General features: G+C 50.0%; 1 protein-coding gene across 2 annotated transcripts in view; it reads left to right on the top strand.

The window, feature by feature from the left end:
- The first annotated feature begins 11069 nt into the window (after positions 1-11069).
- The window catches only part of LOC138516980 (zinc finger protein 850-like), a 176433-nt gene continuing 170868 nt past the window's right edge, over positions 11070-16634 (top strand). For both annotated transcript variants that reach the window (XR_011282338.1, XM_069632469.1), the window contains exon 1: positions 11070-11161. The gene's annotated coding sequence lies outside the window, so the exon portion shown is untranslated. The remainder of the gene's footprint in view (positions 11162-16634) is intronic.

Genomic DNA, 16634 nt, shown 5'->3' with positions numbered 1-16634 from the left:
ACACAGTTGGGCAGCACGTTGGAGAATTCACCTTGTTGTAGGGACCTCGCGAGAGGCACTACGTCGTAGTCACGCGAGACTTCCCGCGCGACCCAGTGAGATTCAGCAAAGCGCGCCAGGAACAGGACTGAAGAGGCGAATGCTACGGAGCAGGTCGTGCTCCCGGCGCTCCTCCTCATGAGAGAGACTTAAGACTGATGCTGAACTGTATTACTTACGGTGCCCTGCATTGGTTACTTCCTTTGGTTCCTGTATATTTAAAGAACCGTATTCTTAACTACTGAACGTTACTACAGCAATAAAGTTGTTAAATCCAACTGGCGGATCTCCTTTATGAAGAGATGTTGCTGTATGCGTTTGCTCCATTGGCACTCCTGCTACGAGTCATCGACACACTCGGTGTCAGTGCAGGATGATATTCATCGCCCCTGTGTGGTCAAGGAAGATTTGGTTTCCAGACCTTCTCAGTTTCTCTTCTGGTCAAGCTACCAGCGGTCCCGAATCTTCTCACCAGAGAATGTGCAATACTGCACCATGCCCCATGTTCGCTCAACCTGCGGGCTTGGCTCCTGCAGCCCTATATTTGGGAGGATATGAGTTGCCTGCAGACTTCAGGGAGGTCCTCGCCAAGGCCAGGGCATCGTTTGCTTTGAAGTGCTACAGTCACAAGTGGAAGTGTTTCGCTGCGTGATGCTGGCCGCAGATGATTACTCCTCTGAGGGTGACGGCCCGCAGATTATTCCATACTTGCTATCCTTGGCCAAGGCTGGACTGTCGCACGCCTCAATCAAATTACATCTGGCAGATCTCTTCTGCTACACCAGGGCTCCAGTAAGTTTTTCGCTTTGGTCTCATCGACTCGTCAAGGAGTTCCTCAAATAACTTTTTCTATCCTTCCCACCGGTGAATGCGCCTGCCCCGGCGTGGGAATGCACCTGGCGAGGCTCATGGGGAGAGATGGGGGGGCCTTGAAGCCTATGCATCAGGCCCTCCTGAAGTTCCTCTCGATGAAAATTGCTTTCTTTGTGGCCATCACCTCTGCCTGGAGGTTGGGTGAGATACAGACCCTATCCTGCAAACAGCAATACCTGACTTTCCACGAATCGGTGCTGCGGATGCAGTCCTCTTTCATCCAGAAGGTTCAGTCGGAATTCCACCTCAACTAACTTTTGTTACCTGTTTTTTACCCGAAACCTTTGACTCAGGCTAAAAGGGCCTTGCACTCGATTGACGTTGCTGGTTCCCTGAAGTTCTACGTGGCACACACCAAGAGTTTTCGAAAGACTTCACAGCTATTCGTGAACTTTGGTCCTGTGAATCATGGGAAGGTCTTGTCCAAGACTTCATTTTATGGATTCACATGCAGACCCTTCCTCCCTCCCCTCTGCAGCTCTTCTTGGTCATACTGCCACGTTACGTGCTTTCCAAATCTGAAGATGGCTGCTAGAGTAGGGGCTTAAGGAAAGGACTGTCGTTGGATGGGTGCAGTATGACCCAGAGAACAGTGATTGATTAATGGGAGAAGTAGTGTTTGTTAGTGATAGTGAAACCATTTTTATTTTACTGTGGATTCCCAGCCTGACGATGGGGAATATTCATGAGCATGTGAATCCATGTCAAACCCATGCTGGAGAGCAATAACAGGTAAGTAACTTGTTGCTTTATCAATAACTATTTGGGCAGGTGAGTAAACCCAGATGACCTTCCTTTTGAAGCAGTAGGAATGGCATGGGATAGAGGCCAGGTAGCAGCCGATAAGTGCTGAGCTGTGGTTATGATAAATAAAGTGTTAACATAAATGGTGCCGAGGAAAGATTTGTAGCAACCTTTTGAGGAAGATTTACATTGCTTGAAGGCATTAATTTTGGTGAAAATCATCCTGACAAAGACAAGTTGTGTTGCCTTGTGGAGAAGATTATCCTAAGACACATTTATATGCGAAGGAGAGAAAGAACATTTTGTTTTGCAGTATTGGAACTTTCTATTGTCCAGTGGAAGTTACAAAAGACTGTGATGGAACTTTATAAACCAGGATTTTCTTACTTTCTTTTGAACTGTGTGTTAGGTAAGAATGTGTGGAGTCAAACTGGTGTGGGGCTTCTCTTGGTATTCGGTTACCCACCTTTTTAATATAGAATTTAATTGATATTTTATTTCTATCACGCTTGTACACAAGTGTTTCAGAGCGTGACAAGGCAAGGGAGGTGTGGGATATATTTACCCACTCAGCAGTACCCCCCTGGCCCCCACATCACCAAGCTGCACTTCAGCAGAAACCGCAAAATGGCTGTTTTGGCTCCTTTGAGCACCAGGGCCTTGCATCAAAACTGCGTTTTGCAGCTACAAAAGGATGGCTGCACTCTTTTGCCAAGCATCATTTGGCAAGTTGTAACAGGGAGCACCCTGAGAAAGGCTGCCAGGGTGTGTTCTTGTGTGTACTAAAGCAAAGTGAAAAGCTGCACCGCCTTGCTTCTATCCCAAAGTTTCCCATGGAAAAAGGGAAATGTTTTACATTTAAAATGATGCTGCTCTGATGCTATTTTCATCTGTCCTGTTTTATCAGTGAGGTCCTGCCATGCCCATCCATATTCAGATTGTGCTCCATTAGAAGAGGGCATTCTTCCTGAATGGCAGGCTGTGTCAGACCAAGTCTGGGAAATCAACAGAAGCTTTACTTTCAACTGCACAGGAAAAAGCATGACTGTTGGGCTACAAAATGTCAAAAATCCCTGCTTCAAAAGAAACCCTAACTGTAAGGGATGTGTTGATTTCAGTGGACCTGTGTCTTAAACAGATTGCTGTATAAGTGAAACTAACTAGGGCAAAACAATGTTGGGAAGCCGGATGAAGAGAAAACATTTTGAAATGGTCAGCCCAGCAGACTTCACCATGGGTTAAAATGCGCTTTTGCAAATAAGGAAAAAGGCCTATTCTAAAAGTGTAATGTTGAAAGAAGGCCCTGTCTTGGCCTAGCAATGTCAAGGGAGGTTTGCTGGGAAACCTATATGGGATGTTTTATTTCAATAGGCTTGCTTCTGATTCAGAAAAAAATAATTAAATGCAGGGGCTGGACTGTGGAAGCTCCAGAACAGGAGGCTGCTGGCTAAACTGAGGCCTTCCCCCCACAAGGAGCCACCATACATTTCTGGGACACATGCATGTCAATTACTACCTTTGGAAAACTTTGAATGGACCAAGAGAAAGAAATATCACACGCTCGTCAAGACATTTGTCTGGGCTTCAGCTTGAGACAATAGATCTGGGATTACCTACGTGGGAAGTGGGGGAAGTGACCATAAACATTCAAACTGGGAAAACCCCCATGGCCACCCTGGGCTGAACTGACAGTTGGTGGTAGCCTGGAAAGACGTGACCATATTTGGAAGACACAGGCAGCCCCATCTGTCTCAAAATACTATTTGATTACATTTTTAAGACTGTTAATTCTGTAATGGGACAGCGCATAAATGTAAAAGTTATACAGTTTAAGTGTAATTTTTGTGACTTTCAAACAAGATGTGTTACCCTTCACTGGCATACAAAAGGATATTCTGAGGAAAGTGTACATGGCGCCACTTTGAAATTAAATATTCACATGCCTTATGACTCTAAATACACATGTATAAAGTTATAGAATATTAGGTAACATTTTTCCAGCGAGGCCAGGGCCAGGTAAGGAGTCTCCTGACCCCCACCTCCCCCAAAAAAGCAATATTATTTTGTAAAGGTGCTTAAAAGCACCATAGCGCACTCAGCGCTTGGTCCCTCTCCCACTTCCCATCCCTTCCTGGTTTCCCTCTGCCCGCCTCCCAACACACCCACTCCATCCGGATTGGCACACATACCCCACATCAAGGACACCCTAGGGCAGCCCTCTGCCCGGCAGCCCTGCGGCGAAGGACCCGAGGCAAAGGACGGCCCCAAGATGTGTCTGCAGGCATCAGCAGGGGAAGCCAAGGAAGCCAGCAGCTAACAGACACCAACAAAAACCGTGAGTGTGGCATGGGTGGGGAGTAGAGCAATCACTCTACTCCAGAAATCCCCTGCCACTCTATCTCACCTCCCTTATTAGCATGTCCTCACCTAGATAGAATTATGAACACTAGCCTGCGTCGCATCTAGATAAAATCGTGAATATTAGCATGTCCACACAGATAGAATCATGAATATTAGCATGTCCACCCTTAGATAGATTTGTGAATATTAGCATGTCCACACTTAGATAGATTTGTGAATGTTGGCATGTCCACACCTAGATAGAATTGTGTACACTAGCCTGCGTCGCATCTAGATAAAATTGTGAATATTAGCATGTCCACACTTAGATTTGTGAATGTTGGCATGTCCACACCTAGATAGAATTGTGTACACTAGCCTGCGTCACATCTAGATAAAATTGTGAATATTAGAATGTCCACACTTAGATAGAATCATGAATATTAGCATGTCCACACTTAGATAAAATTGTGAATATTAGCATGTCCACACTTATATAGAATCGTGAATATTAGCATGTCCACACTTAGATAGATTTGTGAATGTTGGCATGTCCACACCTAGATAGAATTGTGTACACTAGCCTGCGTCGCATCTAGATAAAATTGTGAATATTAGCATGTCCACACTTAGATAGAATCGTGAATATTAGCATGTCCACACTTAGATAGATTTGTGAATGTTGGCATGTCCACACCTAGATAGAATTGTATACACTAGCCTGCGTCGCATCTAGATAAAATTGTGAATATTAGCATGTCCACACTTAGATAGAATCGTGAATATTAGCATGTCCACACTTAGATAGAATTGTGAATATTAGCATGTCCACACTTAGATAGAATTGTGAATGTTAGCATGTCCACACTTAGATAGATTTGTGAATGTTGGCATGTCTACACCCAGATAGAATTGTGTACACTAGCCTGCGTCGCATCTAGATAAAATTGTGACTATTAGCATGGCCACACTTAGATAGAATCGTGAATATTAGCATGTCCACACTTAGATAGAATCGTGAATATTAGCATGCCCACACTTAGATAGAATTGTGGGTATTAGCATGTCCACACTTAGGTAGAATCGTGAATATTAGCATGTCCGCACTTAGGTAGAACTGTGAACATTAGCATGTCCACACTTAGATAGAATTGTGAATATTGGCATGTCCACACTTAGAATTGTGAATGTTGGCATGTCCACACCTAGCTAGAATTATGAACATTGGCCTGCGTCGCATCTAGATAGAATTGTGAATATTAGCATGTCTACACTTAGGTAGAACTGTGAACATTAGCATGTCCACACCTAGATAGAATTTTGAACAGTGGCCTGCGCCGCATCTAGATAGGATTGTGAATGTTGGCATGCCCACACCTAGATAGAATTCTGAACAGTGGCCTGTGCCGCTTCTAGATAGGATTGTGAAGGCCAACAATTGCCACGCTTAGACAATACTGTGAATGTTAGCATGCTAAAGGGCATGTGACCCACTAACCAATATAACCTCAAACTCTGCATACTTATCTCACTCAAAAACTCACACAACCATCTCTCGCACCACAAGCCGCATGCACTTCACAACACTGCAACAACACATAAGCCGGAGCAACAGCACACACGGACTGACACCGATCCAATACCCGTACCAAAGCTCAGCATCCGGTGTATACCGAGTTGAAGCTGCCAACAGAACACCACTCCTCTCACTATCCTACTCCCTCTTCACCTTACTAACCCACCCCCCCCCCTTATCGTTTACAGATCCGCCAGAGCACCTGGGAACCAATTCCGTTGGTGACGGTGCGCGGTACAAATACCTTTAACATTTAACATTTAACATTTAACATTTATTTATACTACATATTTGGCGACGAGCATCGGATTGGAACCCGCATATCATCATCACGACATACCTGGAAGCACTATGAGGTGCAGGGTACACCGCAGCAAGGAGCAGAGCTATGTTACTAAAATCACTGGTGGTTGAAGGGTTTGCAGACCTTAGGCCCAAAGCAAGGGTCAATGAAAATGACATCATATAAACAGAGGCTGTCAGAAGAAGAATTAAGCGATTTCCCAGAACACAAAAACCAGTGGTTCACAGTACACGTTCCTACAATAGCAAACAAGAAGCGACAGAACCTTTAGACCACTACGTGACCAAGCTGCGCGTACTTGTTGCATTGTGGAACTTTGGCAATAACGCAGAAGGATTAATCTGCGACACCAACAGCAGAAAAGGGCAGGACAAATTTATTTTGTAAAAGGAACTCCAACTGGAAAATGCCATAGAGATTGCGAGAGCAGTGGAAGAAACCGCAGGCCGACGGGAAGAGTATGCAGGAAGCTCCTTCCCAGCAGAAGCCCAAGCGATCAGCTTTAGGAATAAGAAGGAGACGCAAGTGAATGACGCAAGAGAAGGGAAGTGGGGAAAGAAGGAACCGCTGAAGTGTCACAGGTGCACCAGCACCAAACACTTAGTCAACATCAGAGAATGTCCAGCAAGAGACAAACGGCCTCATCACGAGTTGGGTGGTAGCCCCGGCGCTATTAGCGATGAGGCTATTAGCGCTACTGCCAAACCCCTGGTGCTATTAGTGCCGGATCACGGGTTTGGCGGAACGGTTGGTTCCCATTTCCCATTGGGCCCATTCGGGAATTCCTCATTCCCCATTGGGCCCAATGGCGAATGTTCGCACTATTACCGCCAGCAAATTTGCGGCGGATTTGCCCCCAGCTCAGAGCTGGGGGGAAATCCACCAAGGCCATGTTCTGGTGGACCCTTAAATGCGGCAGTAATAGCACTACCGCCACATTTAAGGGTTACCGCCAGACTCGTGATGAGGCCCAAAGAATGCTCAGTGTGCAAGAAAATTTGACACTTTTCATTGGTATGCAGGTGGTGTAATAGAAAAGTTACGAACATTAACGCTGAACACAAAACAGAGGGTGAATCTTCATCTGAAAAAGGGGGGGCCCACACTGTTAAGGGTAAACAACTCACGAGCCAGGAGGGGAAATGCCCCATTGTGCAATCAGAGTGAACGGCATGGAGACAGGAGTCATGGTGGATTCAGGCTCAGATCTGACCATACTGCTCCCACGCACATACAAAGAAATGATGGGCACGGAAACGGTAGTAGTTCTCAGCACACTCCACAAACCCACAGTATTTGTAGGGGTGTCAGGAGACCTATTAGGGTACATCAAAGGAAAGGTGGAGTTCAAGGGGAGAGAGACCACCACGCAAATATACTTCCCACAAGAAAGTCCAGCAGTCCTAGGATGGGACGATAAAGCCAAGCTCAAGATCAAATTGAATCTCAGCACGGAAGATCAATTGTTAACATTCAATACAGGAGGAGTGCCGGTAGTTAAAGAAGACTTTCCCAAACAGTTCCCGGAAGGGCCAGGGAAAATCAAGAACTTTATACACAAGATAATGCTCAAGGCAAATGCAGTACCTTGTAAAGCCCAAAGTAAGGCCGGTGCCAGCGACAGCCAGGGACATACTTAGAACCAAGCTCAACAAAATGTTGAAGGACGGCACCATTGAGGAGGTAGAAGCTGAGCCCTATTGTCATTATCAAGAAGCAAAACACACAAGACTTGAGAGTGTGCATAGACCTTTGCAGTCTTAACTTGGAGGTCATTTCAGATAGCTAACCCCTCCACAGCATAAATAAACTCATCCTCCAGATGAAGGAAGCCAGAGTGTTGTCCAAGCTGGATATGAGAGATGCATATCATCAAATTCACTTGCACAAAGATTCCAAGCCACACGTTTATCACCCCGTTTTGGCACGTATCAAGTCACTAAGATGCCTTTCGGGTTTGTCGTCCGCGGCTTCTGCGTTTCAGCGCGTGATGGAAATACTACTACGTGACATAGGAAATGTGTCCTATTTTCAGGGCGATATACTGGTCTATGCCGCGGACGAACACACGCATTATGTCACTCTCTCTCAAAAGAGTTCTCACCAATTTATAGGATGCCACAGTCAAGTTGAGATATGAAAAGTGCATCCTAACCTCACAACAGTTGAATATTTGAGGTAGAAGATTTCTTCCAAGGGTTTAAGCCCAAAATAACACATTGTGAATGTCATTGTCAAGACTCCGGAGCCCAAGCAAGAAGTGAGGGCATTTTTGGGACGTGCAGAAAATTATGCCAAATCCATCCCCAATTTTGCAGAAATCACGACGCCGTGAGAAACCTACTGAAAAAAGGCGCATAGTTCACATGGCTAGAGGCCCAGAAGGAGGCCATAGGGAATATAAAAGGACGGATAGTGGAAGCACCGTGCCTACAGCTGTTCAATCCAGTATGGGATACAGTCATCATCACGGATGCCAGTGCGTGCGGGCTAGGGGCCGTACTCACGCAAAAGAAAGGGGATACTAAACACGTTGTAGCATTCGCCTCTAAAGCCCTGTCCACAGCTGAGAAAAATTACTCCACAGTGGAGAAAGAGATGCTAGCCTGCTCATGGGCTGTTTAGCATTTCAGGACTTATATATGGGGCACCAAGTTCAAACTGGTCATCGACCATAAGCCTCTCATTCATATGCTCAGTCCAGGTGGGACAAAATCGTCAATACCCCGGTTGCCACGTATCGCGGCCAAATTTCAGGAATACACATTTGAAATTATCCACATAGCCAGGTGCAGAAATGCCCAGGTGGACTACATGTCAAGGTTACCTGGGAACAAAGAGAAAGCCACCACGTTCTTGCAAGATTAATGCATTGTAGCGTCACTCCAAGACCTCATGGGAATAGAATTCCTGGAGTTAAGTGAAGGACATTGGAACGAGGAGGACATTAAAGATCCCACCATGGTGAGACTTAGAGAGTGGGTTAGGAATGGATGGGCAGAAGAAAGGGCCAAACAGGAAGGCATGAGTCCGCAATGGAAAGTGGCGGAAGAAATTTCAGAGTTGGAAGGACTGCTCATTAAGGAAGATCAAGTAATACCGATAGTGGGAATGAGAAGAGTCATCCTGTGCAGGGCCCACTCAGGGCATTTATGAAACACCATGACACAGCGACAGGTGAGAGAAAGGCGTACTGGTGGCCAGCCATGGACTAGGAAATATGCTCCGTGAGTGAGCGATGCCACAAGTGTCTCAACAGTGACAACCGATTGAAGACCAGACAAGCCCCAATTCCCACAGAGATCCCAGAAGCAGTGTGGCACAATGTGGGGTTGGACTCCATAGAGGGCAATGGCTCCCGAGCAACGATATGGCATATTACTGGTAGACTACCTGTACTAAGAACCCAAGAGGAATTCACCCCTTTTAAAAGCCCCGACAGAGATGCCACAAAAGAGCGAGAACTACAAATCACCATGAGAGAAATCATGGAGGGAGAGACAGAAGAGAGGCGTCGGATACATCCCATGAAGCGAGTCAAGCACAGGACACAGGTGGTAGGAAGGAAGATCGTCCTGAAGAGTGCACAGAAGACCGGTGAAGTATGATGACTTTATAATGGAAAAAACTTTGCTGTGTTATGAAAGGGGAGCCGGCAAAGCGCGACAGGAATAGGATTGAAGAGGCGAATGCTATGGAGCAGGTTGTTCTCCCAGCGCTCGTCCTCGTGAGAGAGACTTAAGACTAATACTGAACTGCATTACTTTCCTTGTGCTGCATTGCTTACTTCCTTTGGTTCCTGGACATTTAAAGAAGTCTTAACTGCTGAACGATACTACAGCAATAAAGTTGATAAATCCAACGGGCTGATCCCCTTTATTTATACTACAGTCTGCTACGAGCTGTAGGTAAATCTGCCAATGTCGTGCACATTTCAAGGGTATTACCACCACAATAGTTCCACCGAAAAGACCCCATTGAGTCCTATGGGCTGAAAAGAAATGGGGACTTATACAGACACTGCCAATTGTAATCCAGCAGTAATACCGCCGTGGTAACGGTAATACCATTTGGTGGCATCTGGGTGGATTTACCGCTCCAGCTTGGGGTTTGAGGCTGCAGATACTGAACATGAGCCTAAAAGAAAACCGCACTGAAGAGCATGCACAGGATGCGGTGTTCAGGTATGTAGCATGCGCACAGTAGAAGCACTGGGCCTCATTACAAGTATGGCGACAAGGCAACAACGCACTGGTATCGCTACCGGCACCGTTGTTACCGTACCACCATACTACGAGTTCTGCTCGTGGGTGCCCTTGCGGCCACCAGTTGTGACCTGGTGGCCGTACCGGCACCCACGAGCAGAACAACACCAGTACCGTTATTAATGCTACAGGTGCTACCACCCTCCCCATTCCCATTCAGCCCTATAGGGCCGAATAGGGATGGGGAGTCCCTTACTACTGGTACCCACAAATGGGCAATTACTGGGTCCGCCAAACTCGGCATGACCCGGTAATTGCCCATTCACGGGTGCCGGATTTTTGTCGCAGGTTTGGAGGTAGCCTGGCTGTATTACAAGCATGGCTACTTCCAAACTTGTAATGAGGTCCACTGCCTCTCCAGCTCTGTCTTTGAGGCCATAGCACTGAACACATGCTTAAAAGAAATCCCTCACTGAAGACTGAAGAGCATGCACAGGGTGCAGTGTTCATGTACTGAGCATGCGCACAGTAGAGACCCTGCCTCCAGCTCTTTCTTTATGGCTGCAACACTGAACACGTGCTCATCGGCATCCTTCACTGGGGAGCATGCGCAGTGTGCAGTGTTAATATATTGGCCATTGGCAATAAAAACACTGCCTCTCCATCTTGAGGTTTCAGCTGCTGCTAATGAACACGTAAATAAAAGGAAACCTTCTCTGGGGAGCATGCGCCGTGTGTCTGCGTTAAGGTTCTGCCCTCTGGGGAAGCGCATTAGAGAGACTGCCTCTCTAGATTGGAGTTTGAGGACGCTACGGAATCCCTCATTTCGGAGCGTGCGCAGTGTGATGTATAAAGTACTGGGCATGCGCAATGGAGGCTCTGCCTTTAGATTGGGGGTCGACGCGCCACTACTGAACGCATGCTCATTAGGACCCCACCCTGGGGAGCATGCGCAGTTTACCGTTTAGGGTTACTGGGCATGCGCAGTGGGGACCGTGCCCATCTTCTGTTCTGTCGTTCTTCACCTGCGGGGTGACGGGGCCCCGGATCCTCCTTATCTGCAGAGCTGGGAGTGGGAAGGTCAGTGAGTTAATATTCCCCTTAATTTCACCATCACACCCATTAAGATCCAGGGTGGAGTGTTTCTGCCCCGGATATCTCCCTTTCTCGTCTTTTCACACTCCTTCTCTCCCCGGGCCCATCCTTTTCTGGCCTCTCCTCTCGCCCTCTGCCTGTCTCTGGATCTTCATCTTCTCAGAGGTCTTCCTCACGGTCACTTACACTCCTCAGCCCCCTGCCTGTTCTTTTTATTCTATTTTACCCTGAAGAAAAGAATCATTGCAAAGCTGTCCATGATACTGCACAATATCTATTTCTATAGGGGCACATTTTACTAAAAAGGCAGCAAGCTGGGTCAGCATGAGCCCAGCAAGCTAGGTCAGCATGAGCCCAGCAAGCTAGGCCAGCGTGAGCCCAGCAAGCTAGGTCAGCATAAACCCAGCAAGCTAGGTCAGCATGAGCCCAGCACACCAGGCCAGCATTAACCCAGCAAGCTAGGCCACCGTGAGCCCAGCAAGCTAGGTCAGCACAAGCCCAGCAAGCTAGGTCAGCACGAGCCCAGGAAGCTAGGTCAGCATGAACCCAGCAAGCTAGGTCAGCATAAACCCAGCAAGCTAGGTCAGCATGAGCCCAGCACACCAGGCCAGCATTAACCCAGCAAGCTAGGCCACCGTGAGCCCAGCAAGCTAGGTCAGCATGAGCCCAGCTAGCTAGGTCAGCATGAGCCCAGCAAGCCAGGACAGCACAAGCACAGAAAGCTAGGTCAGCACGAGCCCAGCAAGCTAGGCCAGCATGAGCCCAGCAAGCTAAGACAGCACGAGCCCAGCAAGCTAAGACAGCACAAGCCCAGCAAGCTAGGTCAGCATTAGCCCAGCAAGCTAGGTCAGCACGAGCCCAGGAAGCGAGGTCAGCAGGAGCCAAGCAAGCTAGGTCAGCGTGAGCCCAGAAAACTAGGTGAGCACATGCCCAGCAAGCTAGGTCAGCATGAGCCCAGCAAGCTAGGTCAGCGTGAGCCCAGCAAGCTAGGTCAGCATGAGGCCAGCATGAGCCCAGCAAGCTAAGTTACCATGAGCCCAGCAAGCTAGGTCAGCAGGAGCCCAGCAAGCTAAGTCAGCAGGAGCCCAGCAAGCTAGGTCAGCACAAGCCCAGCAAGCTAGGTCAGCACGAGCCCAGCAAGCTAGGTCAGCATAAGCCCAGCAAGCTAGGTCAGCATGAACCCAGCAAGCTAGGTCAGCATAAACCCAGCAAGCTAGGTCAGCATGAGCCCAGCACACTAGGCCAGCATTAACCCAGCAAGCTAGGCCACCGTGAGTCCAGCAAGCTAGGTTAGCACGAGCCCAGCAAGCTAAAACAGCACAAGCCCAGCAAGCTAGGTCAGCATGAGCCCAGCTAGTTAGGTCAGCATGAGCCCAGCTAGCTAGGTCAGCACAAGCCCAGCAAGCCAGGACAGCACAAGCCCAGCAAGCTAGGTCAGCACAAGCCCAGCAAGCTAGGCCAGCACGAGCCCAGCAAGCTAAGACAGCACGAGCCCAGCAAGCTAGGTCAGCACGAGCCCAGCAAGCTAGGTCAGCACGAGCCCAGCAAGCTAGGACAGCATGAGCCCATCAAGCTAGGTCAGCATAAACTCAGCAAGCTAGGTCAGCACGAGCCCAGCAAGCTAGGTCAGGACGAGCCCAGCCAGCTAGGTCAGCACGCGCCAAGCCAGCTACGTCAGCACAAGCCCAGCAAGCTAGGTCAGCATGAGCCCTGCCAACTAGGTCAGCATGAACACAGCAAGCTAGGTCAGCGTGAACCCAGCAAGCTAGGCCAGCATAAGCCCAGCAATTTAGGCCAGCACGAGCCCAGCAAGCTAGGTCAGCACGAGCCCAGCAAGCTAGGATAACACAAGCCCAGCAAGCTAGGACAGCATGAGCCCAGCTAGCTTGGTCAGCATGAGCCCAGTAAGCTAGGTCAGCACGAGCCCAGCAAGCTAGGTCAGCACGAGCCCAGCAAGCTAGTCCAGCACGAGCCCAACAAGCTAGGTCAGCACGAGCCCAGCAAGCTAGGTCAGCACAAGCCAGCAAGCTAGATCAGCATGAGCCCAGCAAGGTAGATCAGCCTGAGGCCAGCAAGGTAGGTCAGCATAATCCCAGCAAGATAGGCCAGAACAAGCCTAGCAAGCTAGGTCAGCACGAGCCCAGCAAGCTAGGACAGCACAAGCCCAGCAAGCTAGGTCATGAGCCTAGAAAGCTAAGTCAGCATGAGCCCAGGCAGATTAGGTCAGTATGTGCCCAGAAAGCTAGGTCAGCACGAGCCCAGCAAGCTAGGTCAGCATGTGCCCAGGAAGCTAGGTCATAATGAGCCCAGCAAGCTATGTCAACAGGAGCCAGTAAGCTAGGTCAGCATGAGCCCAGCAAGCTAGGTCTGCACGAGCCTAGCACATTAGGTCAGCATAAGCCCAGCAAGCTAGGTCAGCGTGAGCGCAGCAATCTAGGTCAGCGTGAGCGCAGCAATCTAGGTCAGCGTGAGCCCAGCAAGCTATGTCAGCATGAGCCCAGCAAGCTAGGTCAGCACGAGCCCAGCAAGCTAGGACAGCATGAGCCCATCAAGCTAGGTCAGCATAAACTCAGCAAGCTAGGTCAGCACGAGCCCAGCAAGCTAGGTCAGGACGAGCCCAGCCAGCTAGGTCAGCACGTGCCAAGCCAGCTACGTCAGCACGAGCCCAGCAAGCTAGGGCAGCGCAAGCCCAGCAAGCTAGGTCAGCATGAGCCCTGCCAACTAGGTCAGCATGAACACAGCAAGCTAGGTCAGCATGAACCCAGCAAGCTAGGCCAGCATAAGCCCAGCAATTTAGGCCAGCACGAGCCCAGCAAGCTAGGTCAGCACGAGCCCAGCAAGCTAGGATAACACAAGCCCAGCAAGCTAGGACAGCATGAGCCCAGCAAGCTTGGTCAGCATGAGCCCAGTAAGCTAGGTCAGCACGAGCCCAGCAAGCTAGGTCAGCACGAGCCCAGCAAGCTAGGTCAGCACGAGCCCAGCAAGCTAGGCCAGCACGAGCCCAACAAGCTAGGTCAGCACGAGCCCAGCAAGCTAGGTCAGCACAAGCCAGCAAGCTAGATCAGCATGAGCCCAGCAAGGTAGATCAGCATAATCCCAGCAAGATAGGCCAGAACAAGCCTAGCAAGCTAGGTCAGCACGATTCCAGCAAGCTAGGACAGCACAAGCCCAGCAAGCTAGGTCATGAGCCTAGAAAGCTAGGTCAGCATGAGCCCAGCAAGCTAGGTCAGTATGTGCCCAGAAAGCTAGGTCAGCATGAGCCCAGCAAGCTAGGTCAGCATGTGCCCAGCAAGCTAGGTCATAATGAGCCCAGCAAGCTAGGTCAACAGGAGCCAGTAAGCTAGATCAGCATGAGCCCAGCAAGCTAGGTCTGCACGAGCCTAGCGCATTAGGTCAGCATAAGCCCAGCAAGCTAGGTCAGCGTGAGCGCAGCAATCTAGGTCAGCGTGAGCGCAGCAATCTAGGTCAGCGTGAGCCCAGCAAGCTATGTCAGCATGAGCCCAGCAAGCTATGTCAGCATGATCCCAGAAAGCTTGGTCAGCACGAGCCCAGCAAGCTAGGTCAGCACGAGCCCAGCAAGCTAGGTCAGCATGAGCCCAGCAAGCTAGGTCAGTATGAGCCCAGAAAGCTAGGTCAGCATGAGCCCAGCAAGCTAGGTCAGCACGAGCCCAGCAAGCTAGGTCAGCATGTGCCCAGCAAGATAGGTCATAATGAGCCCAGCAAGCTAGGTCAACAGGAGCCAGCAAGCTAGGTCAACAGGAGCCAGCAAGCTAGGTCAGCACGAGCCCAGCAAGCTAGGTCTGCACGAGCCCAGCAAGCTAGGTCAGCATAAGCCCAGCAAGCTAGGTCAGCGTGAGCGCAGCAAGCTAGGTCAGCGTGAGCCCAGCAAGCTATGTCAGCATGAGCCCAGCACGCTAGGTCAGCATGTGCCCAGCAAGCTAGGTCATAATGAGCCCAGCAAGCTAGGTCATAATGAGGCCAGCACGCTAGGTCAGCAGGAGCTCAGCAAGCTAGGTCAGCATATGCCCAGCAAGCTAGGTCAACAGGAGGCAGCAAGCTAGGTCAGCATGTGCCCAGCAAGCTAGGTCTGCACGAGCCTAGCAAGTTAGGTCAGCGTAAGCCCAGCAAGCTAGGTCAGCGTGAGCGCAGCAAGCTAGGTCAGCGTGAGCCCAGCAAGCTAGGTCAGTATGAGCCCAGCAAGCTAGGTCAGCATGAGGCCAGCATGAGCCCAGCAAGCTAGGTCAGCAGGAGCCCAGCAAGCTAAGTCAGCAGGAGCCCAGCAAGCTAAGTCAGCAGGAGCCCAGCAAGCTAGGTCAGCACAAGCCCAGCAAGCTAGGTCAGCACGAGCCCAGCAAGCTAGGTCAGCATAAGCCCAGCAAGCTAGGTCAGCATGAACCCAGCAAGCTAGGTCAGCATAAACCCAGCAAGCTAGGTCAGCATGAGCCCAGCACACTAGGCCAGCATTAACCCAGCAAGCTAGGCCACCGTGAGTCCAGCAAGCTAGGTTAGCACGAGCCCAGCAAGCTAAAACAGCACAAGCCCAGCAAGCTAGGTCAGCATGAGCCCAGCTAGCTAGGTCAGCATGAGCCCAGCTAGCTAGGTCAGCACAAGCCCAGCAAGCCAGGACAGCACAAGCCCAGCAAGCTAGGTCAGCACAAGCCCAGCAAGCTAGGCCAGCACGAGCCCAGCAAGCTAAGACAGCAGGAGCCCAGCAAGCTAGGTCAGCACGAGCCCAGCAAGCTAGGTCAGCACGAGCCCAGCAAGCTAGGACAGCATGAGCCCATCAAGCTAGGTCAGCATAAACTCAGCAAGCTAGGTCAGCACGAGCCCAGCAAGCTAGGTCAGGACGAGCCCAGCCAGCTAGGTCAGCACGCGCCAAGCCAGCTACGTCAGCACGAGCCCAGCAAGCTAGGGCAGCGCAAGCCCAGCAAGCTAGTTCAGCATGAGCCCTGCCAACTAGGTCAGCATGAACACAGCAAGCTAGGTCAGCATGAACCCAGCAAGCTAGGCCAGCATAAGCCCAGCAATTTAGGCCAGCACGAGCCCAGCAAGCTAGGTCAGCACGAGCCCAGCAAGCTAGGATAACACAAGCCCAGCAAGCTAGGACAGCATGAGCCCAGCAAACTTGGTCAGCATGAGCCCAGTAAGCTAGGTCAGCACGAGCCCAGCAAGCTAGGTCAGCACGAGCCCAGCAAGCTAGGCCAGCACGAGCCCAACAAGCTAGGTCAGCACGAGCCCAGCAAGCTAGGTCAGCACAAGCCAGCAAGCTAGATCAGCATGAGCCCAGCAAGGTAATTCAGCCTGAGGCCAGCAAGGTAGGTCAGCATAATCCCAGCAAGATAGGCCAGAACAAACCTAGCAAGCTAGGTCAGCACGAGCCCAGCAAGCTAGAACAGCACAAGCCCAGCAAGCTAGGTCATGAGCCTAGAAAGCTAGGTCAGCATGAGCCCAGCAAGCT

The sequence above is a fragment of the Ambystoma mexicanum genome, chromosome 6q, assembly GCF_040938575.1.
Source record: "Ambystoma mexicanum isolate Mex_15411 chromosome 6q, UKY_AmexF1_1, whole genome shotgun sequence".
NCBI lineage: Eukaryota > Metazoa > Chordata > Amphibia > Caudata > Ambystomatidae > Ambystoma > Ambystoma mexicanum.
This window is presented reverse-complemented; position numbering and strand designations above follow the sequence as displayed.